The sequence below is a fragment of the Zophobas morio genome, unplaced genomic scaffold (assembly GCF_036711695.1).
Source record: "Zophobas morio isolate AGI-343-1 ecotype UQ-CSIRO unplaced genomic scaffold, CSIRO_AGI_Zmor_V1 ptg000008l, whole genome shotgun sequence".
NCBI classification, from domain to species: domain Eukaryota; kingdom Metazoa; phylum Arthropoda; class Insecta; order Coleoptera; family Tenebrionidae; genus Zophobas; species Zophobas morio.
The window spans coordinates 2998721-3026708 of NW_026972113.1; the positions used below are offsets into that span (position 1 = coordinate 2998721).

At 34.4% G+C, this 27988-nt stretch overlaps 1 protein-coding gene across 9 annotated transcripts in view; it reads left to right on the top strand.

Moving 5' to 3' along the window:
• Bru3 (bruno 3) overlaps nt 1-27988 on the top strand; it is a 388759-nt gene that overhangs the window by 246154 nt on the left and 114617 nt on the right. For 3 of the 9 annotated variants that reach the window (XM_064050312.1, XM_064050314.1, XM_064050306.1), the window contains exon 1: nt 18902-19019. The exons of the other annotated variants lie outside the window; for them this stretch is intronic. The gene's annotated coding sequence lies outside the window, so the exon portion shown is untranslated. Of the gene's footprint in view, nt 1-18901; nt 19020-27988 lie in introns of those variants that run through there. 9 annotated transcript variants of the gene reach the window in all.

The window sequence follows — 27988 nt, forward strand, 5'->3', positions numbered from 1 at the left end:
TAAATTTCAGATTTTTCACTTTCTCGTGGTTTCAATTTTTCAATCTTTCAACTTTTCGCCTTGCGGTTTTTGAATTATCCGGTTTTTCAATTTTTTGAAATTAATTTTTCAGTTTTTGGATGTTTCGATTTTTCACTTTTTGGTTTGTCTGTTTTTTAAATTAAAATTTTTCGATTATGTATTTTCCCATTTTTCGATTTTTAGCCACTTCTATCTTTCGATATTTGGATTTTGTGATTTTTCAATTTTTCGATTTCGTTTTTTCGATTTCTCAGTTTTTCGATAATTCATCTTTTCGATGTTTCGATTTTCCAATTTTTCACCGTTTCAGTTTTGGGATTTATGTATTTAAAATTTTCGATTTTTCAATTTTTGGCGCTTCTAAATTTTTGGAATTCTCGATTTTTCAAATTTTTATGTTTTGGGATTTTGCAATGTGTATTTCGATTTTTTGATTTTTTACTTATTCGACTTTTCAAAATATTGTGACTTTTTAAATCTTACCTTTTTGCGATTTTTCAGTTTTTAGATTCTTTCGACTTTTCAATTTTTCTGAATTAATTTCTCAGTTTTTCGATTTTTCAATTTTCGATTTAAAAGTTTTCTCTCGATTTTTCGCTTTCTCGTTTTTAGATTTCCGTTATTTCTGCTTTTCGGAATTAATTTTTCAGTTTTTCGAGTTTCGATTGGTCACTTTTTGGTTTATTGTTTTTTTAAGTCAAAATTTGTCAATTTTGAATTTTCCCATTTTTCGATATTTAGCCACTTCCATTTTTCAATTTTTCAATTTCGATTTCTCGATTTCTCAATTTTTCGATAATTCATTTTTACGATTTTTCGATTTTCCAATTTTTCAACGTTTCAGTTTTGGGATTTATGTATTGAAATGTTTCGATTTTTCAATTTTTGGCTTTTCTAAATTTTTGTATTTTTCGTTTTCTCAATTTTTCGGTTTTCATATTTTTAATGTTTAAGTTTTGGGATTTTCCAATACTTATTTCGAATTTTAAATTTTTATATTTTTCGACTTCCTTTTTGTTTTATTGTTTACTTATTCGATTTTTCAAAATTTTGCGTTTTTTTTTTAATCTTACATTTCTCGATTTATTTTCAATTTTTGGAAATTTTAAATTTCAGATTTTTCATTTTTTTGTTGTTCGATTTCGCAGTTTTCCGAATTTCTAATTTTTAGATTTTTCGATTTTTCAAATTTTCGGAATTAATTTTTCAGTTTTTCCATATTTCGACTTATCGGTTTTTTTAAGTTTACATTTTTCGATGTTAAATTTTTCCATTTTTCGATCTGTAGCTATGTTGATATCTCGTATAATGATATAAATATCGAAAGAAACGCATTAAATCGAAAACTGAAGAATCGAAATATCAAAAATTTGAAAAATTAATTCCGAAAAATTGAAAGTCTAAAAACGAGAGGGCAAAAAATTGAAACATTGAGAAATCGAAACAAGAAAAAAGTGAAAAATTGAAAAATGTAAAAATATTCCCAAATCTTTTGGAAAATTGAGTGAGCCATTCTTGATTGAATTAATAAAATAAAAAGTCGCGCTCTGTATAAACAATTCTAAATAAGGTGTCACTCACAAGAACCCATACACATCGAAATATAAGAGAAAATATTGGATTGTTAACGGCTCTCTAATATGGAAGACTCGATTTTGCGTTGATACAAACACATTATTCTAAGAAACCATAAACTGAGAACAGAAAGCGACTGTCACAATTTACGATTGCTTTTGCTTGTTTGATAATAATTTACCTAATTTTTTCAATACAAAAAAATTTTCCTAATTTTACATACACATACATGTGAAATGGAATATTAAACGTCAAACAAAATTAAGTTTTTATAAAAATTGTGATAATAAATATCAAAGACTGCCATACGATTGTATTGTTGGTTGCGTTTTGAACTCTTAGGCAGGCGTTTCTCGTGAATAACCCTGTATTGGAGGCTTATTTCTTATCATTAAAGAAAATCTTCCACTCGAGATTCGAATAATAGAAGTTAAAGGTAATATTTTCGCAATTTCATGAGAGTTTCCAAAGCTGCCATGGTTTATAATACGATATAATAGCTTATTGTGCGCAACAACCATCAACAAATTACAACGCAAAGAGGATTCGTACTGGCAAAAGTACATCATTATACCCGGCTAGTAGAAATTGTAAATATCGTTCGTTATCTTTCTCAATACCTGGTGAGCCTGTAATTCCCTGTGAAAATAAATGAGCATCATCTCGAGAAACTCTTATCTGAAAAATCGCTGAAAAAACAGACACAATTCCAAAACAAATTTCCAGAAGCGATAATTATACATTCGTTGTTTCCTCGCATTTTCAATACGCGAAACAACAATTTTTGTTTATTCGATTATACTCTCGCCTAATGTCAGCTCTTTGGCCGAACTCATGCTTCAAGTGGAAAAGCCAAAATGAAAAACTCCGAATATTCGCAGTCGGCGTTCTTTGTGAATATACAGCCGCATAATTGGGCTGCCATTCATTTGAAACGACAAACGAAACCCCAAAACGTATAAATAAGAAAAGCTGCATCGTTGCGAACAGAATTTTTTAATTTAGCAACAATTATAGACTATAATTAAATTTCGTTTTTACAGTACGTGAATTTGAAAGGTGCCCATATTGTTAGTGACCACTCTCGCGATACGCCGTTCCACCCTTTTTACCCTTTTATGCTTCGTACCCTCGACGTCCCGCATTTTTATTTAGTATAGGAAAAGGCTTGCTGCGGAATTTATGGACGGATAATTCTTTTTCCTGGTTGCCAACGTTGTTCGCTTTAATCTCGAAATAGAATAGGAATTATATGCGGACTCGTCATTCTTAGTGGCCCTTTTGCATTGCCGATTGTGGCACAATTAGGGAACACTAAAAAAGAGATACTTTATTATAAAGTTGCTATAACCACTCGATTCCAATAATTTATGTTCTGAATAATTCCTCATACACAAAAGCACAAAAGCCGTAATTAATTAAAATTCTCCATCGAGTTATTTTTTGAGAAAGTATAGACAATATCATTCCGCTGCAACTAATTTCATTCAGATACTCCGTTCCGTGCATTTGTGTTTTAGTCGTTTTAGGTACAACATAATGGAATAATCGGATTGTGCTGCCTATAATGAACCCATTTATCGAATGCATACGATCATTTGGCTGTAGAAATTTGTTTGCGAATAAGTACGTCACATAATTGGGTGCTTTTTCCGATAAACATTTCTTACTGCTTGAGCGTACCTTGTTACGAAAGAGCTTCTGCATGAGCAACGAACTTTTATTGCAAATGATCAGGACGAGTCGTGCAAACAACTTTACCTTCGTTCAATGCGGCATTATATTCATACTTGTTGACATACATATCTCAGGTAAACTGCGCTCATTAGTAAGAACGTAAAATTTATTCAAAATTCTTTTGAAAACTTGGCCAACGTACGTACTTTTCACGGCTACAAAGTAGCTATTTGTAAAACTGAAACCTACCACTTGTGGCCATAAACCTTTAACCGCGTAAGTGGCCACTTTAACAATTCGTAAGTTTTCATGAAGATGATTTTACGTATTCATAGCTGCTCGTCTATTGGTTTTCACTGACCCTTTCTGTATTTTTATGGACGGTCAATGAAACTTTACGACCAATATTCTTTATTTCCATCATTATCACATAAATGGCTACTTTGCGGTAAATTCACAATGCGCTTGCACTGTAGATTACGTTCATTTTTTTTAACGATCATACGAGTGCTTCAACGGAATTATTAAAGGTCGTAATCACAAATGTAGGTTCTTCCGAAGAGCTTAACCTTTATTTAATCGATATTCACAAGTGTTTCGTTTATCGCTGGGTTTGGTGGCACACGCCCATGCTTTATGAACGCATTATACTAAGCAATGCGATGAATCGCCACCACGCCCACAATGTTTTATACTTGAGTACACAAATCTTAAGTGCCCCACTGAAAAACCTAAAAAGAAATTTTATGGTGAAATTGTAACGCTTACCTCACAAAACTACACAATAACTTTCAAAAAGTTTTGGTAAAATCGCTTTTTCGTGGTTTCGTGCTGAGCGAAACACAATGTTATAGGTGTTCAGTTCCTCCAAGAAACGTCTACTTTACATACTTTTTTGTTTCACACAAAGATAACTTGACGAGTGAGCGGCAAGCAAGGTATTGACATTGTTTAAGTATATTATAGTTGGACAACCTAATACAAATTTTACTTCGCCTAAATAGTGAATTAGGACAAGGAATCCAGGGGGCGTGGGACAAATTTTTGGTCAACGCGCATTTTCACTACAGTGAGCGAACGTATTAGGTTTATTTTACTCTACTTCACAGATGGCGCCATCAAACATTAGCAAAGGCAAACACCCTTCACTCTGCTCTTATACGAGGAGTTATCCATAAATCCGTAATTAACATTGTTCCGTAAGGAGTAATGTGTATAGACATATATATACAAAATATGAAAATATACTTGACATAAAAAATATGAAGCAACGCGTTGTAACGTGATACGAAAGAATTGTATTTAAATGAATTTGACACCTATTTTTATTTGACTATATCTGAAGACTGACAGAAACTTTAAAAAGGGGTTTTAAACTGGTATAATTGTTTAGTTTTACAAGATTTAGTAAAATTTTGATTCGTGGTGTTACAAAAATATTAACACAAAATGAAAATATATATTCAAAGTAAATAATAGAATGACATAAACTTTCGGCGTTGACATTACAAATAATTACAAGACAGAAAAAAAACGCATGTTTGTTATACCGGGTTGTTAAAGGCTGCTTTGAAGACTGTTTGTTTCTATGAAAAACAATTGATGAAATCCGACGTTTTGGTAGATTTTGTTCCAAAAATACGAGATAACTAATTGTTTCTAGAACTAGTGTCCGTAACTTTTAAAATTTAAAAAGGATACGCCATTTTGCTGTAATAAAATCTAGAATAAGGTCAAAATCACACATTAGTGTGATTTTGACCTTATTATTAAATTATTAAATCAGATGTAATATTAATTACAGTTTATAAACTTCAGAATTTTAGTATAAAAATAATCATGTTTGAAGCTTTATTTTGTCTGTTCCATTTTATTGGGTGTACTCTGTACTGGGCCCCTCTCGGGACATAACTCCGACATCAGTGCACCCACCCAACGTTCTCCAACCGATGGGATGATTTATTACTTCCGTTATGCTAGCCCTACACACAGCGATCTGGATTTTTTTTCGATTTCTCGATTTTTCAACTTTAAATGTCTCAATTTTTCAATATTTCAATTTTGGGCTTTTCCAATTCTTCCATTCTTCAAATTTTCCGTTTCTCGATTTTTACTTTTTGGATTTTCAATTTATTGTTGAACTTTAGATTTTTCAATCCTTCGACTGTTTTATACTTCGATTTTTTTTTTCGATGTTTTAATATTTCATTTTTAAAATTCTAGGTTTTTCGATATCTCGAGTTTTCAATACTTCTGTATTTCAATTTTTCAATTTTTCCAATTTTTTAATTTTAATTTTCGATTTTCCAGATTTTTTTTTTTTAATTTTTCGATTATTCAATTTTTTAATTTCTCAATTTATCGAATTCAGATGTTTCGTTGTTTTGACTGTTCAGTTTCTCAATTTATCAATTTTTCCATTTTTAACTTTCCTTTTCGACTTACGACTCCTCAATTTCTCGACCCTTCGATTTTTCGATGTCTCGGTTTTTGAATTTTTTGATGTTTCTATTTTTGGATTTCTCGGTTTCTCGGTTTTTTTCTTTTGAGCTTCTCAGTTTCTGGATTTTCCAATTTTTTAATGTTCCGATTTTTCAATTTTTCAATTTTTTAAATTGAATTGGATTTCTCGATTCTTCAATTTTGCGATATTTTAATTGTTCAATGTTTTAAATCTTAGATTTTTCGATTTCTCGATTTTTTGACTTCTCAGTTCTTCAGTATTTAAATTTTTCAATGAAAAGATTTTGACGTTAAATTTTCAGTTTTCTGATTTCTCAATTAATCTATTTTTGATTTTCCCACTTCTCAAAGTTTCGGTTTTTCAGTTCTTCAATTCTTCAATTTTTCGACTTCGCTTTATTGGTTTTTCGATTTCTCAATTTTTGGATATTTCTTTCAGTTTTCATATTTTTCAATTCTTCGATTCTTTGAGTTTTCGACCTCTAGATTTTTCGATTTTTTATTTTTGGGTTTTCAGTTTTTCGTTTTTTATACATTAAATTTTTCAATTTTTCGATTGTTTTATATTTCAATTTCTCAATTTTTAAATTTCTAGATTTTTCGGTGTCTCGATTTTTCAGTTCTTCAGTTCTTCAATTTTTCGATTATTCAGGTTTTTGATGTTTCAATTTTTCGATTTTTTAAGTTTGCGATTTTTTGACTTTTCCGTTTCTCAATTTTTTAATTTCCTAATTTTTGGATATTTCGTTCAATTTTGTGATTTTTCAGTTTTTCGATTTCTCAATTTTAACTTTTCAATTTTTAAATTATTGGTTTTTTCGATTTTTTGAGTTTTCAGTTCTTCTATATTTTAATTTTTCAATTTTCGGAATATTTAAATTTTCGATTGTCCAATTTTTTTTATTTTTCGATTTTCCAATTGTCCGATGTTTCGATTTTTGAATTAACAGATTGTTCAATTTCTCAATTTTTAAATTTTAGATTTTCCAATTTTTATTTTTTTGATTTTTTTATGTTTCGATTTCGAGAATTTACTGTGTTACAGTAGTCATCACTCATCAAGAACGATTATTGTTGTGGGTTCAAATGCCTACATACTGATAAGCACGTACATACAAGACGCATTTAAGGCTGTTTTAAGTCTGCTACATTTAATTTTTGCGATTTTAAATTTATTTCTTGATGTCTAAATCGTATATATTTAAATGGTGGTAAATATTTTGTGATAAAATGCATTTTAGTTTCAAAGATAATATGAATTTAGTGATTTGACTACCGTTAATAAAAAAAATACGTAAGATGTTCATACTGAATTAATTTGGTGTTCATGGACAATATCCTGCGATAATATTAATTTTTTGTTACCTTAACCTTTATTTGTTTTTGTGCAAATATACGTGCTACCACATACGTGAAACAGGTATGCACTACATATAAATATATTACATATATGTAGTCTTCAACACGTACGTTCGCTTATTTTGTGACTGCTCCCCGTACAACGTACTGACTAATACGTCCGTTTACTACCTTATCGACATCACGTGCTTACAGACTATTTTTACCTCTTTTCGTAAGGTACCGCCACTTCACAGTGAAGCGAGTGAGATGTAAAATATATGTTCATTCTTTTCTACATGGAAAAGTGGTTCTCCGTATAGTTTGTCCAACTATAATATACTTAAACAATGGTATTGATTTGCTTACTTTTCTGACACAAATACCGGGAAATGATTATATGATTTCCATTGTATCTAGCATTTAAAATTTTTTTATTTTTTCTCGTGTTTTGTTGAAACAATTCCTTTATTCCTGACTATTATGTAAATGACGTTTCATTGATTACCAAACCTGGAATATAACCACTTTTATCTGTTGCACTTAATTTTAATAACCGCATTAGTCATATAATTCCACATACAAAATCTGAATATATATATCGTAATTTCAATATGACCCTGGTTAACTTTTCCTCATTACAGGTAACCATTAAATATGCAGACGTATTTGAATCCTTTATATTGTAGCTTAATTTTGCATTCTGAAACATTTTGAACCTCTGAAAAGGCCTCTAGGCTATCGTCAACGGAATACATTTCCACTCCACAAGATTTCGGTCTTTTACTTTTCACCTTCAGTTAAAAATTAATGATCAAATTTTAACTTCTCTGTCATAATGTCCAACACACTTTTGTTAACAAAAATACAAGTAATAAAATAAATTTATGTTAAACATCAATCAGTCATTAAAAGATGCCATCTGCGAAGGGTCGCTTTTTGATGTGGAAATAACCTCGTCCAAGTGTACCCTCGGCAACCCAACGTTTACATTTTGGCGGAGGCGCCGGGCCACATTTAATAACCGCTCATTTTCCGCACCAATTAAGGAATAATGACCTGCATCTTGTAACATCCTAATTTTCTGCAACATTGCCGTCGCGATATCAAAGACGAATTACTCCCCCATCTAGTACCCGACGATAACTTCTGCACGATTTCACATCCTTCTTTTTTACGATCGCATTTATTATATTAACGACGTCGATATTTGGGCCCAATTCGTCGTGAGACGGGCGCTACTTTTAAGTACACACATCGTTATCTTAGCAAAGTTAACGTCTGGATCGTAAAGTTTTATCGAAAAAAGTTAAATGAACTGGCAGAAACAGACAGCAGTGGAGCGGTGCGAGTCCGTCGAGTGCCGACCGCTTTAAAACAGCCCCCGAAAGGGAAGGGGGAGGACATATTCGGGGGTGGAATTGTTCTATTGTTGACTGAATTCGGGTTGCTTTGGGGCGCACATTCGCATTGAATAAAAAGAGTCGGGATGTTCTCAGTTCTGGCCCGAGGTCACGTGTTTTGCCTCTTTTGCGGCTTGGGTAACCCATTTGGATAGCCTGGAGGACAAGCGTTACATGGATGGCCAGCGGATGGTGTGTTCAAGTTCAATAATTAGAGGAAGTTGCGATGATCGGACGGGATTTTTCAAACGGACAGGATATTACATATTTGATGGTGTGGATTATGGACTGTGTTCACCCTGAGGTTCTTTGACGTTGTGTCTGGTTCGCGACTGCAGTCTGGTCCTTCGAAAAATACTCAACATATATGCGAAAATTAAAAAACGTGCACATAAGTTTTCATACCTTAAAATGAAACACAAGTCCTTGTTGTTGATAGAGGAAACCGAAAAAAATTACAGTGTCATTTCGTTCGCGAACAAAATGATTGACAGAAATTTCATTAGAGAGCCATGTCTTCGATGTATTCGGTCTCTTAAAAACCATTTTATTTTATGCATTCGATATATTTTCAATTTATAAAAAATGGATGACAGGAAATTCCATCAAGTCGGTAACTACCCTCCTCTCACTCCACCTCAACAGATTTTTCCATCAAAGATTTACCAATACGTCATGACTGGAACATTTATTCGGGATTAAATTAATCTTTCCGTTTAACAGTTTTAATAATTTACAAAATATAAACACTGTGACTATTTCACTGAAATCAACACAACTGACCCGCGCCCTATTCACACTTTAAATTCCCCGGAACACCTATTCAAGTTCACCGTATCATTAGTGCAAAATTCAGCAATTATAATTTACACTGCATAAAGCCGAAATTCCCCGAATTCAACTACAACAGTGTTTTGATTAAGAGATACACAGTTTGCTTGTTACTAACTTTGAGCGCGCCAGCAAGCATTAAAAAAATACAATTCTCAACCCCACAAATTGTAAAACTGTTATTTTTTCTCTCAGAAAAACATTGCGCGACATTTCGGAGCTCTTCCAATTATCACCGCAGAACCTGAAATATATCACCTGACAAAAGAATCGACGTACAAAAACTTTTAAACAGCAAGCTTCACTCGAAAACACATTGTATTTTGAAAGCAAAGCATACATGATGGGAGTACAGTAGACGAACCGAGCCGGTATATATTTCGACTCTTGTCACTACTACACAATTACTTACGCTTAATTTTTTTACATAAACTCCACTGTTTGTGAGCCGCATACGTTGATCTAAACTAAAAAAGCGATTTTTTTTTTGTGTAATAAACGAGCAGTTGACCATAGCCGATCAAGTTACTTGCCGTCCAAACCGCTTTCCCGCGTATGTCTCGCTTTACTTCGCGACATTGCTAACACGATACACACAACATTAAAGTATAACAAATGCCGCATTATGTTCTTATTTGGCGGCGGCGCCTCATTAGGAGGCTTTGCGAGGTGTTACGTACCTGCCTGGATAGGGTGACAATGGATGCAGAGGGAGGTGGTTCGGGCCCCGCCGCCGCCGGAGACGTGAGCGACAGTGTTACAAGGGAACAAGAATGTCTCACCTGACCCCGAATTCGCACCCTCGCCGCCGTTCTTGCGAAATCAATACATTCCATTGCCTTTCGCTGCGTGCCATTCCATCATTTCCATCGGCAGAACCGAACACCGTAAAAATTATATTCTTAATTAAATTGTTTGTTCGGGCGGGAGGAAAGTCTGCCGTGTTTTGCATTCTTGGTTCTCTATTTCTACTATTGTTGGTTTTTAGGGAAGCACCGAGTCGGCTTTAAGAAACGTAACTGAAGATGCGGTCTCGGAATGTGCCAATAATTCTAGTTAGCGTTCTTAATAAATACGTGGATAAAACTTATAAATTCGGTCATTCTTATGTTTATATTTTAGATTTTGGAGGTAATAAGTTAGTCTGGACTCGACTTGCCGACTGAATAATCTGTATTTAAATTCATACTTCCCTTCTAGATGTTTCGCAATCGAGGTCTTTCTAGAATACCCATCGCGACTTCCGCTTCCTGGCTTTTCTTTACGCCGCCCGGCCGCCGTCACCGACGATGAGTCACTCATTCTTTCGTAACAGTATGTTACACGTGCGTTAACAACTTATTGTCATACTCGCGTGAGAAAACTTCACATTTGTACATAATAACGCATTTATCGCACTAGTACCGTAAATCATTCTTGTTTTTAGAATTTACCATTAGTCCCACTTTTTTTGTTATTCTCGTTTTTCGTCGTTTTTGTTTTGTACTTCTTCTGTTATTATTCTCGTGGTTTATGTTATCAAAAGGTAACTAAATAGATAATAATTAATAGAACGTAGCTAGAGATTTGCAATTGTGGAAGAGACGGGCTAAACTAAATTGTGAAATATGAAGGGAACGTTCAAGTAATAGAAATGAATGTATTTCAATGTTTGGAATCAATTTCACAAAGACATCAAAAATAGATTTCTCAATTATATAAAGTAAAACATGATCTGTGACCGAGATTTTCTATTTTCACAAAATTCAATTCAGTATGAAAATGTTCTTCTCTTTTTCTCTTCTCAAAATCCCAAAAAGTACAAAGCTGGAAAAGGATTGACTATATTTTTACCTTTTAATTTCTCAAACTAATTTCATTAAAAGCACCAGACTTTATTTAGCTCAAAGTTGAACCAAATTAGGTATTTAGAAGGGACGTCCATCCAGGATAAGTTGGTTTAATTTTGATATTTAAGTAACGTGAAATGTAATATTAAATGAAATGAAGTTGATATTAACTTGACATTCATTATTTGTTTGCTTGTTACAGGTAAGCATGGATTTATTCAAAGATCAACAAATAGGTCCGGGTAAGCAGAGCGAACACAAGTAACCAATTATTTTCCAATTTAATTTAGATGTTTCGTTTAATTTCAGCGACTTTATTGCCACTTAAAATTCTCGTTAAGTTTCATTACGTCTCCGCAATGTTCTTCGACTCGTTGTAAAGTGGTAATAATTAGAATCTAATTTTGTCATTGTTGTAAGTATGATACAACTTCTACACACTTCAACGAGAAAGTGATGAGTTAACAAAAGAAGCGTTTAAAGTCTGAAAGGCAGCACAAGCAGTGCACTGTGTATGTACAATATCACTCAAGTTTAAAATTTTGTTTCAACGATAATTAAATTCACTAGCGACGTGAAACTAGTTACTCAATCGGAAAATTCACGTAATAAACCACCGTAGGTTTACAATGGTTAATTGTATAGTGAGAGTAGATGGAGTGTTGTATAAACTTGCATACGAACTGAAGTAAACAAAGCTATAAAGACTATCGGACGAACACAAAGGTTTTCTCTCGATAGTGACGAACGAGCAAACTTTCGTAATCATCTTACGTAGTCTTCGGATTTAATGCAAGTAGATTTAAAGGAGATGCCCGTTATCGACTTATGTAGATATATTTTAGTCTCTTTATAAAGTTACACGAACCGCGCAACTTTCTTATTTTTTTTCTAGATTACATTTTCTAATGGATCTAAATCTATAAACCCAGTTGTGGAAAAAATTCCGCAGACGGATTTATGGTGAATCTACGGTTTGATTACACGTACAACGTAGTAGGAAAACTTCAAAGCCCGTGTTGTTTAACGAATGATAACGTTAGGTTCGTTGTTCGCGTGTTGATTGAACAATTTTAGTGTAGTTGTCTCAGTTCTCGTTCTGTATTAGTACAATAATGGTAGAGACCCGATCCTTCGGTCCTTTTTTCCTTGTTTCCTTTCGTTATTTCGATTTTATCTTCTATCAAATCATGGTCGGCAAATTTAACTCACGTATTCTGAAACAGACTTTTCGTTTTATCGCCAGCTTTAAAAGAATTTTATTTTTAACTAGCTTGTCCACAATCTGGCTTTTCTAACTCAATAAAGTGTAATTAAAGACCTACTTTTGTTGACAGGCTTGTAAAAAATATCGATTTTTGTGCATATAGCTGTCATTCTTAAAGAGCTACTGCGAGGCTTAATTGACAGTTCAAGTCATGCAGCTAACAGGCTCCATAATTTGATAGGTGAATAATTGATGTCATTATCATAATTTCGCGCTCAGGGTCTTATGATCGGAAGAATAATGCTCAAGTTGCCTTAGTCTTAATCACTTAATCTTCTTATCGCGAATATTAATTAAAGCGATAGGAATTATGTGGAAATCATCGTTATTGAATAAATACGCTAAGCGTCAACAAAGAGGAGCTTTGATGTAGACAGAGTGATACGACGCATGAATACAGATCTGAATAAATATCAATCACTGTTTACAAATCCTTATTAAAAAGCATCATTAAGCGTAATGCAGCAAATGTTGTTAAGCCCGTCTGGTAGCTTTCATTAACCGAATAAAAGTGTATCACGTGTTTGGTGTAAAAATATTTTTTGATTTAATTTAAAAAAGTGTTGGCTGTAGTCCACACATAAAGCGATTTTTGTCCACCACTGTTAGTTCATGTCGGGCATAAATTGAGTTGTGAAAGCTTTGACGCGTGCAGCTTCGAGAGTAAATATTATTATAATTATAGTCACTTTACTCGTTTAACAAGAAAATGTCAATTTACTTCGTGCGGGGTAAATATTTAGACAGACATTACCAATTTAAATAGGAAAAAAGAATGACGAAAAATATGCTTTACTTTCGGCTGGTTCAACCTTGGATGTGTTTTTTCAATTTTTACGTGTTTCGATTTTTTTATTGTAACACAAACATGTTGTCATCCCCGCCGCATCGATAATTTCAACTAACGGTCATCTTAGATTGAAAGAGTGTTGGAACTTTCTTTTACGTAGAGGTAAATATATAATTTCCTTTGTGTAGGAAGTGGTAAAACCGAGCTCAGTGTCTTTTTCGTGTCGTCAGCATGCACCACAACAAAACTTCGAAATCTCATTTATGGGCAACTTTAGACATAATTAGATTTCCGAACTTGTCTTGCAGGGTCTCTAAAAGAAAACAAACCGAAAATCACGACTGTGATGATTGCGTGTCAAGTCGTCTTAAGCTAATTACACAAAGGACCGTTTGGATCCCGATCTCGGCGCAACTTCAACGTTCTCGGGCTTAATTGTAAACTTAATTGTCGGCACATTTTCATAATGCAGCTGGATGAGAGAACACCTGGGAAACATCTCGAGAACGGTCACCGTGGAAACGAACTGTACGATAACTGGCTCGTTACTGCGACTTGAGCATTCCCTATTGATGGTTCCAATACGCTGAAAATGGCAGTCATGTGGAAAACTTCTGTCGACGATACCATGACAACCGCTTATAATGAATCTCTCTCTAATTAGAAGCTAACAAGGAAACTCGCATTTAATTTTACCAAACGGCTGTCACTTTCTACCCTTTACAACATATCGCTTATGGGATGGGAACAAGGTTTATTACGTTTCGAGAGAATTCTTTTGATCGTGTTTGATTGTGCATCCTATTGAATTTGTTTTGTAATGCGTGGGCAGATATTGCATTTAATGACTGCTTTTCAGGATGTTGCGACGGATTGCAAAATGGAGTGCGAAACACTGTTAACAGATCCGTCTAATTATAGGAGAATTAATCTTTTTTTCAAAACGGAAGGAATGGATACGAATGATAAAGAATATTTATTGGCCACCGAAAAGCAGTTTTTTTAAAAGGTTAAAAAGTCACCGATTTCACGAATATATTTTTCAACGAGTCTATGGGTTTTCTAGTATGTGACTCATCATCGTTTGGAAGCGACCCGTCGGAAGTCGCGAGAATTATCTTGATGGTGGGCTCCAGAACAACCTCGAAAGCGGCGTTCGCGATCTTTCCAGAAGAAGTGTACGGCTGTTTAAAAGGGGACCAGTTTCGGCCAGTGGGTTAGTCTGGTCCAGTCAATAAGAAAATTAGAGTATAAGTTGAGTCGGAATTATTCTGTACATAATCGCTCTGTTAGTCGTATAAATTTGTATTACCGAGAAATAAATTGTTGAGTTTTACCTACGCCGATTTTAACACCCGTAAATCGTAACTGGTATCTGAAGTGAGATTCAAGATTAATAATTAGTTTTACAAAGGTCTAAAGGCAGATTGGACAGGAATTCTGAAGATTGATGCCTGTTGAGACCAGAGCTCAAGCTGCGAAAATGGAGGAACAAGTAAAGCACAGATGGACGCAAGAAACAAAGAAATGAACGAAGAAATTGGCGCAAGAATGGAAACAATGAACGTAAGAGTAAAAAAAAATTACGAAAAAATGGACGCAATAGATGAGAAAATTAACGAAAAACTGGACGCAAAATAGACAAGCAAAAGGGTGACATAATCACTAGCCTAACTGAAAAATTCCAAAAGGAACAGGAAACAAACAAAAATGAAATAGAAGAAATGAAGGAGGTAGAAACAAATTTGGAAAATATGGAAAATATTGTCGAACGAAATATATCACAAGTTGAGCAGAATTTATTAAAGTTGTTACACATCAGATGTACTGGAGATCGAACTAAAACATTCGTGCGTGGAGTGATTACATAAAAAAAAAATAGAACTTCTTGTACCTAATCTTGGAACGTGAAAGTTAATTTGAGATAATAGGTTTATACAATCAATTTTATTATTCAGTAACTTATGTAAGTATTTAATAGAAATGTTATTACGTTTATGTTCGAGAAAAGTAACGTGAAATCTATCTACGAGAATATTTTGACTAAAGCCTCCGTGAGGATAGAATCCATCTTCTCTGAACGCTAGATATTTTAAAAATTTTCGCTGAATGTTTTCAATCTGCTGTATATATACTTTATGGATAGGTGACCAAACTAAACAACCACACTCCAATTTGGATCTGATTAAACCAATATAAAGTGCAATTAAACACTGGATATTTGTGAAATCTTTGCAGTTACGAAACAGGAAACCTAGGGTTTTGAAAGCAGTGGCCACTATTGATGTTATGTGTCCGGAGAAACTTAACTCTGAATCAAACAGTACTCCCAAATCTTTAATTAAAGTTTTACGAATTAGAATGTTATTATTTATAGTATAGAAAAACATAATCGGACTTTTTGACTTGGTAAACGTAATAATGAAGCATTTATCAAAATTTAATTCTAATCGATTGTGCTTACACCAATCGACCAGAGCGTAAATGTCGTTTTGCAATAAATGACAATCAGAAATAGTGGTGATTTTATAATATAGCTTAAGGTCATCAGCAAATAGTAGTTTTCTGCAGTTAAGAAGCCCAGGTAAATCATCAATAAATATGAGAAATAATAACGGACCCACATTTGAGCCTTGTGGCACGCCAGAAGTTGAAACAACATATTTGGAACGTACACCCTGAAATTCAACAAACTGATAGCGATTCCATAAATATGATTTGAATAACTCTAATAACGAAGTACTCATTCCAAATTTTTCCAGCTTGCCTTACTGAAATCTGTAAAAATTCCATCAGTTTGTATTTGTGTATCCATATTTTCAGAAAGGTATTGACAAAAAGTAACAAGATTGGTGATCGTTGATCGTCTTTCCATAAACCCATGCTGTGAAATAGAGATCTTCAATTTAATAGCATTATAGATGTACCTACTTATATAGATTCGAAGACTTTTGATAAATTGGATAAGATGGAAATCGGTCTATAGTTAACAACCATGGTCGGATCACCTTTTGTAAAAACTGGACATATACGAGCCTGCTTCCAAATGTTGGGAAAGGTACTGGTTTTTAGAGAAAGATTGAATAACATATGAAGTGGTCTGACAAACACTGAACAAAAACTCGGAATTTGGTCTACACCGGATGTTAATTTGTTATTTAGGAAGTAGAACCATTATTAAAGTTTCCACTGTCCTGGGGTGTCGAATTTATATATACGCTACCAAAGTACGTTGAGAAAGCATTAACAACTGCATCAGATCCTTCTTGTTGTAAATTTTGTTGATCTGTTATAATATTAGGTATTCTTGACCGATTTTTACGAGAGTTAATGTATGTCCAAATCAATTTAGGGTCATTAGTAACTTTTTCTTCAGTTGAACGAATAAAATTTTTATAAAGAAGTTTAGATTGATACTTGATACTAGCTCTTAAGGCGCTTAAATTGATATAGTCAGTATGATCACCGGTTTTCTTAAACCTTTTATGTAGCATGTCCTTTTTACGTATATTTTTAATCAAGTCAACGCTAAACCAAGGAGGATATTTGAATGAACATTTGTTATATTTAACTACAGCAATAGTTTGATCTAATATTTTATATAAGGCATCATAGAAGGCTTGACATGTTGCGTTTATCTCAGAGAATTTGTTTAAAAAGGTCCAATCAGTTTGTATCAAAAGCTCGTATAATCGAGGAAAGTTGGCTTTTTTGAAGTTGTATTTTTTAAGAATTGCATTACTTTGGAAGTTGTTATATTTATCTGCTTGAATAGTTAATTGTACAGACAATGATGGATGATAATTGTCTTCTTTTATAAGCGGAAATTCCTTAGTGACTGAGCAGTTATCAATATTAGATAAGACAAAATCTAGAACCCGACCGATGGAATTAGTTACATAATTATATTGTGTGAAATTAAAAAGTTGTTCATAGTTTTTAATTAACATGGCGCGTTTGTCATTTTGATGGTCACAATCATACATTTTTAGACGTATAAATTACTTAAAAAACAATAAATCATTAGAAAGCTAGCGTACCAAGCACATTGAGGTTGATAGGAGCACTCTAACTTTAGCAGGTAATAACATTTTTAAAATTCACTTTTTTTAACCACTCAGGCACACAGTTGAATAATAATTTTCAGTGACACCTGTACGTGCTCGCTGGGCTCTACTTTTTTAGAATAGTTAATAAAATTTTGTAACCACGTTACTTAATTTACGTTAACTTTTTCAAAAACAAATGTCTCATTTTGGTTAGGTGTAGTGTAATATTAATAACAGAACAATATGTTTTTGCAAACACCCACATCCACAATCATAAAAATAAGGCCGAATTAGTATGGTGAAGGTGTTATTTTCCACACAAAATACTGCAAGCCCGAACTTTTCGCACTAGAATATATCCGAGTTTTAGCTTTAATTAGCTCTGAAAATGGTCATCCGACGTTAGTTAATCAACAGACTTTTTGTATTGTTCAGATTAATTTAATATTATTAAACAAAAAGTTTTCAGCAGAAAACAGAGTGGAAACAGAATGGATATTTGTACCACAAGGTCAGAAACTCGGGTTTCGCGAATATGAGTGAATTTTTCGGGTCAAGTCGAACCTAGGAATAACGATATTTTTTGTGCCGATTTTTACATAAATAAAATTCTTATTCATTTTATTGTCTTTCTCGGTATATATTTATGAAAATAAAAACTTTAAACCACTCTCCATAGCCTAGAAGTAATAGGACCCGCCCGAGGAATTATCTCCCTGAGTTCGAATTTCGCTTGGTGTTGAACATTTTTTTCTCGTCTTTGGAAGGACTTTTTTACATTACGCACATTATAGTTTATTTTATTTATGGCCGTTAGAGATGTATCGAAAACCAGTTATGCGGGGCGAAGGTACAACAACAAACTTATTTCCTTTTCTACAGACAAAATATACTTTTTTTGTTTCACTCGTCTCAACCATTAGAGGAATTTTCAGCTTTGGAGATTGTCCAGAGGTGTTTTGTTATGCAGCTGCTATGTTGTCAAAAGCTACTTTGCGAGGAGCTGCTTAAGAGCTTTGTTGACGGTTTTTAATTTCGAGCGCTTTGGCATCACAAAGAAGAATTCAGTTTGTTAAAAACAATTAAAGTGGAGACCAAGTGGGCTAAGCAATGTTGCAATTATCCCTTTGAAAAAATCCAGGACCACCAACAGTATCAGTTTGTGGATTCTTTACAGCTTTTAACATAATGTCCCCCGAAATCAAGTGTCCGTTGTATTTTCCGAAGGTATTTCGGTAGGAAATACATTCGGTGTATCTTCAATTAAGTGACCAACCTGACTCGACATTCCAAGAGAGTCCACCGAAGTTTTTACGTCCTTCCCGTTGACACCAAACGCCTCTCGCCCTCGTCATAAACCAACCAGCCCGTGTCGGTTTCTTGTTGATTTGCCCTCGTTCGGGCGTGTGGGTGCCGACCGTCCTTTTTCCCACCTGTGCGTTCCAAGGCCAGCACGTCGGGACGCTCTCTCGCAGGTTTCCAGTGACGACGCAATCCACGCGCGGCGTCGTGGTGCGGGCGGGCGTCGTCGCCATGACGACGGCATCAAGCGGCCGCCACTGCGCCGAAGTGCCCGCCTTCGGCTCGCGTGACGTCAGCCCTCCACGACTCCTCCCTGCCGAGGACGTCTGCCACGATACCGCCTGTTGCTAGTCCTTCAGCTGCTCCACGCGTGTTCTATTGCGTCCTCCGGAACGTTCCGGAGCGCCAGATCGCGCCGTATCGCTCTTGCATCAGCACCAGGTCTTGTGTCTTCTATGTGCTTGGGAAACTCAGGTACCACTCTAGACGTTTCGTTGGGCGGATGGCCACAGAACGCCCTTCTGTTGCGATCTCACCGGCGCTAGGACCTCGTTCTTAAATAGCGAACGCCAATTAGCGTCCCTTTGACGTTTGGGGAATTTGAAATTTAAAACGGCTATTTGGTTTGCAGATTCGCTGTTGGAGGCGGCCGCCGAAAGTTTCTTTTCGATCTTTCCCGTTTCGCTTTGCACGGATTCCGGAATCGCATATTTCGTTTTACGGTAGCAAAACATGTGCTGCTACAATCGCGGCGGAAGTTGTTTTCAAAGGAACTCACCTATACATTGCCAGGAAAAGTAATCAGCGCTCGTTTTGCTATGCTCGACGTTCGTCCGGAATTAATATTATGCACGTTTGTTCTTCTTAATTAAATTGCTCGATGTGTTTGCACTGGTAGAAGTTGGAAGAAATTTAAGGCGCTTTCGACGATAAATTACAACTGCTGTTGGTATTTCTGAATTGCTTACATTTTTAATTTGTAGAGGTGGAAATGACAAATGCGAAATTAACCAGCGATAAAATGTAAAAAACCTCAACTTCTGCCAGACAAGGAAAGTCGCTCCCCGGGGATTCTCTCCAAAGGAGAGGAAAAACAGACGGAAAATGACTCATCTCGTCCCCAGAGCTCGAGACTTCTTTAGAGTACGTTAAAAATTCAAATGCGCCACTAGAGCTTCAAACCCTCTTTTCGATATTTCATCCTTATTGATATAACATCCTAATCCGTAAAAAATTAAAACTGATGGGAGAACTAAACTCGCTTCTTCCAGATTATAATACATCTTTAATTGTTACAAGCTTCAAAGACGAAGTGAGTTCTTTTCCAATTTTAATTACAGTATTATATCTTGTGTATTTACAATCTATCGTAGGGTAGAACTGAGGTGACAAGATGACAGCGTAGCTGTTGAAACAGTTCATTGAAGTTTCCAATATCGCAGAGATAAAATGTTTTGCTGTTAGCAATTCCCTATATAAATTTTGGTTACAAAACATTCTCGGGTGTATATATTACTTTTTAATTGTAGACACAGCTCCCTCGACGCCGCCTCCGAAACGTACCAAAAAATACAAAAGGGTTAAACGGTAACCAAAATTTGTCTAATCGTCCCCACCAACAATGTTTAAAATGTTGCATAGTAGAATTTCGTTTAATAACATTTGTGGTTTATGAATCTGTTTGGATTTTTTTACCCTATACATCCAAATTTTTTTTAAAAAATCACAGTTGTCTGACAACATTGTATAACAATTTATTTATTGTATATAGTATTCAAAGTGCGAATTAATGTACTTGTCTCCAAGCGAAAGTTTGAAGCATCCGGTGTATTCCACGTTATGTTACCTGAATATAGAGTAAATTTATGAAACAGATTAACTCAAGACAGTTAAGAAACTAATAAAGATACTTCCGAGCCCCCAAAACACTTACTTTTTCTTTATTCGTGCGGAAGAGAGATAGCAGATGTCGTTTTAGTATATATAAAATAATAATCTTCCCCCGAACTTTTCCATTATTATAATCCTCCCGAAAGTTGTTTAGAAAACACGTAAACGATCTCCTCAGAAGCCGCGAAACTTCTTTTAGTTTTATTTTTCGTCTGTTTTCTTCTCGTCTATTCCCCCCACATTCCGTATTGGGGTTTCGGCGGCGGAGACGCGTATGGTGCGATTAGTCCTAAATTATAATAAATTATCTGCGGTAGTAGTCGTCGTGATTAATCGGCCTAAACTTTCTCCACTTGTCGGCACAATTGGCTGAAGTTCTTGGGCGAAACATGTGTGTGGTGTTGAGGGTGCGTCGCCATCATAAATCCTCCGTTTTGCCGCACCAGCCAATTTACCACTACCAACTTCGTTCCTTCGACGAGTTCGGTTCTCCGTATTAAGTACTAATTAAAATTCAGGCCTGTCGCCCCTCTCACGGCGCCGCTTCTCCAATATCAGAGAGAATATGGCGAGAGAGCCGCTAAATCAAATTTCTGCGCTCACGCTAACCCATTTCTCGGGCATAGTGTGCTATTGTAATGGTGTGGCAGACATTAACATTTATCTGTTCGTACTACAGAAACCAATTTCGGGGAAATGTGTGTTGAGAATTAAAAGTTGACGCTTAATGGGTGTACAGAGCCGAGTGGAAGTGGTCAAAACAATAAAGAACGGACATATGTTGATGTGATGTTCCTGATGGAAATGTGGCAAAGAGGTCAAGATAACATACTCCTATACTAGTGGTTTATGAATCCGCCTTGATTTTTGACCCTAGGCATCTGAATCCAAATTAGCTCATCATATTTTTGCCGATATAAGAGAACTGACGTGTAGTGAACGATGGTCGTGCCGTAGTAAATATTGTATTACTAACCCAGAGGTCACTGGTTCAATTATAAAATGTGTCACATTTTTTTTTACATTGTGCCTGGCATTAATACTTTTGGAGCAATTGTTTGACCGTTCACCCGATTTCCCCGCACTCCAAGCCAGACCAAACACAAACACGTCAATGGAGTGTTTTGGTAACATAATGCGTTCGATTCAAAGACAGTGGCGGATAACTCAAGTGTGATATATTAATAAATTCAGAAAACAAGCTCAGGAAGTTCTAAAAACCGAATATACTCTTACACTTACAACGTTTGCAACATTTTAAAAGTGTTCGGTTTTACAGTTTCAAAGTTAATTTGTTAAAGAATTTTTTTTTTCCAAAAATCTAGATGTCTAGGGAGAAAAATCAGTACGTTTTTACAACTATAAGTGTAGGAGTATGTTGTTTTATAAAATCTAAATAACATTTATGATGTAACATTTTGAGGTGACTTGATCACACTATTGCTGGGGATAATCAAACAAAATTTTGATTCCATCTACACGATATACCTAAAATGCATATAAAATATGTCAACAATCAATCCGGTAGTTTCTGACAGATAGACGATAACACGAGACCTGTTTTTTTTGTTTTTTGGATTTTTAGCTAGCTTCCTTACACTCTGAAAGCAATAATTCAGCAAAACTTTATAAATACTACAGACGTTATATGTCGAAAAAATCGGCTACGTATACTGGCCGGCAAAAAACCGGCCACCCTGAAATATTTCGCAAAATCGGTTTAAAATTTATTCATTTATCTGGTGGCTGTTATTTTATTTAGATAACCATTCACTGTAGACACATGATGTACAAACTAGCTAAAAAAAGAGACAAATCAATAAAATGGCTAGATAAAATATAATTTCTAAAATGATTTTGCGACATAAATATTTCAGGGTGGCCGGTTTTTTTGCCGGTCAGTGTAGTTTAGCGTTTTTGCATTAACATACTAGCTGTTGAAACAATAACCTTCATACACGGTTATTATGTTTCATTTTACTGAGTTTGTTTGCAGACACTGTAGCAACAATTTTCATTAATTTAGAGTGGTCTATATTATGTTTTACTGACTAAATGGATAAATAACATTTACAATAATAACGCTGCACTGTTAGTTATTTTATTTATAATTACTCTGAGTACAACTGACAAATTATTGTTGCATATAAACTAGGTACTAATCAAATAAACAAAACTCGTTACATACAATTATGTCAGAATTTCATTTTTTTTTAATATCAGAGGAGAATTTGTAAAATTTTAATTGGTAATATTCTCATTTTTCTTTACACAATGTTGTGTAAATTTTGAAAATAATATACTCGTGTACTTGTAGTTTATGAATCCGTCTTGAGTTTTTACCAGCATAAGAGCCCTAAAAAACGTTGAACTATAACGATACCGGACCGATTCGTGTCAAATTTTGTATGCATATTAGGAATATTGTGTAGATGGTGAAACGCTAATCAAAATTTGTCTGATCGAGATCATCAAAGAAATATCAAATTCAATAAAAAGAATAAAGTTCGATATTTTAATGTTTCAAATTTGGTGGATGCGCCAGGAACATTTTCAAATTAGATTAAATCAAAATCCTTTTAACTGAAACTAGTGCGAGTTATTTAACTTTAATTATTGTTAAAATTTAATATTTTAATTCAGTGATATAGAATAAGCCACTTTATTCTTACACTATTGATGTTTTTAATGCGAAATTTTCTGGTTAATGCTATCAAAATTGAACTCGTTATTATTTTAATTATAAATCTAATTTGTAATGGATAATAAATGAGGTAAAATAAACCGCACATTCATTTGAAATTGTATTTATTTATTTTATTTCGAGGGCCCCAATCATCACTATTTTTGCTGTCGTGGCGTCAAACCCCTTATAATGACCGACCTCATAAATGTTCTGAGCATCAAATTATCCCTACCTCGGTCTTAAGTTCAAGCTTTCAAATCAGATGAGGCCGAAAAATTTCTTTTTAGCCAAGGTACACACAACATTTTTTAGACGACCATACAGAAAAGTAATTAGTTTCGTCTTCTACTAAGAAAAAATTGTATACCGTCGTGTTTTATAACGATATTCATTAAAAATAATATATAATAAAATAACGGTACTTTCGGTTTAAAAAAAAATGTTGGACATAGACACAAGGTCAATGACCCAAAAGTAAGTTTTTGACATCTGAGTACCCAAAAATGGCAACTTATTCCAAAAAAGTGACAAGTGAGTGTAAAGAAGTAATTTTGACATTTCATTACGAGAAAGTACCACTTCGTAGACGTAATTGGGGACGTGAAACGACTAGATTTGAATGGTCAATTAAAAATGTATTTGCATTAAACATTCTTTTGTTGTTTTGTTTCTGGTTCATTTTATTGATTCAGTACTCGCTTGCACAATTTGTTCCATATTTTATTTTGGTTCCCGTGACATTATTTACATCCTAACACCTAAAATATCCCGATTGATTTAACCGATTCACATGCTAATGCAATTTTGATTACAAATTGAAATTTAATAACATTAACCCGTCCTAAACCAGGATTACAACTAATATTAGATGAGTGAATTTAAATGACGCCATACATCCGAGCCATAGAAATTTGAATTTTTTTGCAATAAAAATTCAATCTGCCGGTATTACATTTTGAAAAAAACGGGGATTGCGGATGAACAAATTGGTACCAAGCATGTAATGCGAATTTGATGTAGTTTGATTTAAATTCACCAAATATGTGATCGGTAATGTGCAGCGAAATAATTTTTGTATTACGGTTTGTTTGGGAGATCCAACCAGTGCAGGACGCCAGCCATAAACTAAACTTAATTTAGCAGAGTGGATTTGGAAATGTAACATGTTAGCTATATTTGTCACGATTTGACCCAAGAAAAGTTTGTGAACGAAGTTGTTCGGCAAAATGACGGTTTTTAGTTTGTTTCGCCAGATCCACAGGGATTACAGTCATTGTGACCGTGCTTGGTTCGCTCGGTATTACAGAAACCGAATTAACCGATCCAGAAGGGAAACTTGCTCTGAGGATTAAACCATTCCCTTGATCTAGGATTAGATAGATTTTGATGTCGAACCTCAAGTCGGTCAAGAGAACGATGATGTATTAGAGCTCAAGTCCCTATCTAATATAATTTCGCAATATCGGTATTAATATCCCGCAACTTGTATGAGGTCATATTGAATTCGAGTTTGATGGATTTATTGTTGGTTCCTTCTCCCTTCGCATTCTCTTCAACCTTTAAATCCGCGCGAATGCCTAGACCGGACACAACCTCTTAATAAACCGCCGGATATAAAAAAATCATAAAGCATTATTTTAATGCCCTCGTAAATTTTTTGCCCACTATCAATCTGGACTTTAATTAAAGTTATAACTTGGCGGGTTGCCTAAGCCGCGCATTCGAAAGGAATTAAGCCGGGATTACAGTTCCAAAACCAATAAGAACTTCAAATTCGCTATGAACTTCACTTATACCCTTTCAAATCTCGTTTGTTATTACCAATGAATTAGTTATTAGCGAAAAGCCCTGTTGATTGCTTACCGAAACCGAAACACGACAAATATACGACTATCATACAACCGGTTCGATTATAAGGACAGATCAATTTAACTTCCCCTGTAGGGCTTTCACTAGAACGAGATAATATTTTCGAACATTGAATCCCGTATTAGAACTTCGAAACTGAACTCCAGCTGAAGCGATAATGTCGTAAAATCGAAGCACGCACTGTGTCTCCGTTATCCGTATTTTCAAAAACCTTAAATTATTAGCCAGAAATATTTAAAAAAATACCAATGAAATGCAGAAGTAATTTTTCCGTTGTAAGTTTATTAGTGTCATTTTCATATTGATACGCCAATAGTTTTATCCCGACTGTCATACCAGTTTAATATCTTTTTTCATCGACACTTGTTTTCGTCAATTATTCGCCATTAATCAATCATTGTCGTTCAAAACAATCGTCCACTAAACACTTTCGAGTCAGCGAAAAGCGGCGGGGCTTTCGGACGAATGATTAATTCGTATTCACGTAATAAATTGTTTAGAAAGTGGCGAACGCACCGTTCATGAATTTCTCGGCACGTTGTCTGGATCAGATCCTGCAGATCCCGATGCCGATTCTGGTGAGCAGTGCAACGTGGAGCAATAAGTTATGGCAACGGTATAATCTAATAAATTTTCCTATAAATCACTTCAAAGTGAAATATCCAAGAGATTTAGAGTAACACTCATAACCCCAAAACAAATTTGCAACACAATGTACAGACGATAAATTTGTCCGACTGACGAGGAGTTTGCTAGCAGACATTTTAATTACAGTCGCCCCCTCCGGCGAAGCAGTTCCTGCAACTTACACCTGGTTCCTGCAGAGAAGAACGCCGCCGCGCTCGTTTGTCACTACTTTATTCCCACTAACCTCACAAACTTGAATTAAAACAACGCTTGCGTAATTACTTCATTTTACTAAATTAGAAACGGTTTTTACAAAAGTTTAATTGACGCAGCGAGGGCTGGGTAACCGGACTCTAAAAGATTTCAAAGGTAGCTACATGGAAAAACGCGTCAGAAATAGAAAAGTGCGCTGTTTATTTTACGAAGAAGAGATAATGACGTTGACTGTCTCGACCTCATAATAAACCGACTCGCGGTATAAATTGACATCTTTGTTCCATGTCACTTGACGCACTACGTAATAATAATCATAATTATATAATAATGTCGATTCCTATTACGTGAAAGTTACAAATTCAAAAAATTGGTCTAAAGAGTTTAGACAGGAAGTACTGTCGGAAACTTGACGACTGCATGCCTATTGTGTTTTTTTTCTCATTACATTTTTGTAGTGGGAATTTAAAAAAAATTGCGATGACGTCATCAACATTTTTGCAAGGACACGTATATCAGTTGGGATAGATGTAGTGTAATACTAAGAATAAAATTATTATATTCTCAAATTTTCGGGAAAATGAATTGGGTCGTTTTGAATATTGATTTGTAATAATCAATAAAATAACGAAACAAATTACTCACGTATACGTATCAGAGGCAACTGAAAATCGTGTATGTATAAACATTCTTAATTTAAGATGACAGGCGTAACAGCATACGTGAGAGTCAAACAGAGAAACTGTAAACAAAACGACCATCGGTTTTATTGCTTCGACTTCCGCTTATTATATAAAACATTGGGTTTTATTTTAATTCTTGACGGTGAAATTTACAATTGGTTGATTATAAACATGTCTATTTCACATTCGCGGAACCAAGTGAGCGCATAAAACAAATGCAGGTCTGTAATGTTAAAGTCGATGTAAATAAGCGTGCTACCCTTATGTTTGAACCGAGTTTTTCCTTTAACAAATTTTGTGTCTACCAAATTGGGTTGGTTGAGGTGTAATACTAATAATAAGTGTTGCCTTTAATTTAATCAATAAAATAAATTGACTTCATTAATTTTTTTGAACCACCTCTTAAGAAAATCTAAAAAATATGAATGGAATGATAAATCACAAGTACAAACTCATCATATTTTTTGCATTTTAGATAGGATTTATTCAGCAAAATTTAAGGGTGACGTCTTCAATTTTTTTAGGAGGGATGAACAAATACATTTTGAACAAAAGTTTACCATGCTTATAATAACTTTAAAATTTTCAAAAGATTTCAAAGCATTCGGTTTTGTAATTACTGATTAAATCGATAAAATAAATTCACGCCTTCATTAATTTTTTTGAGTCACCCTGCATATGCAAATCCAAAAATATGAATGGAATGATAAATCACAAGTACAGACTCATCATATTTTGTACATTTTAGATACGATTTATTCGGCAAACTTTTGAGCTGACGTCATCAGTTTTTTCTAGAAGATAACCAAATATATTGTGACTAAAAATTTATTATGCTCTTTATAACCTTAAAACATCTGCAAGATTTCAAAGCATTCGGTTTTGTAGTTCCTGATTAAATCAATAAAATAAATTTACGCATTCATTAATTTTTTTGAGTCACCCTGTATATGCAAATCGAAAAAATTTGAATGGAATGATAAATCACAAGAAGAGACTCGCCATATTTTGTACATTTTAGATAGGATTTATTCAGCAAAATTTTGTGGTGACGTCATAAATTTTTTAGGGGGGACGACCAAATACGTTTTGATCAAAAATTTACCATGCTTATGATAATTTTAAAATATCTTCAAGATTTCGAAGCATTCGGTTTTGTAGTTCCTGAGTAAATCAGTAAAATAAATTTACGCTTTCATTTATTTTCTTGAATCACCCTGTATATGCAAATCCAAAAAATATGAATGGAGTGATAGATCACAAGTACAGACTGATCATATTTTGTACATTTTAGATATGATTTATTCGGCAAATTTTTGAGCTGACGTCATCAAGTTTTTGGAGGGGATAAGCAAATATATTTTGACTAAACATTTATTATGCTCTTTATAACCTTAAAACATCTGCAAGATGTCAGAGCATTCCGTTTTGTAGTTCCTGATTAAATCAATAAAATATATTTACGCATTCATTAA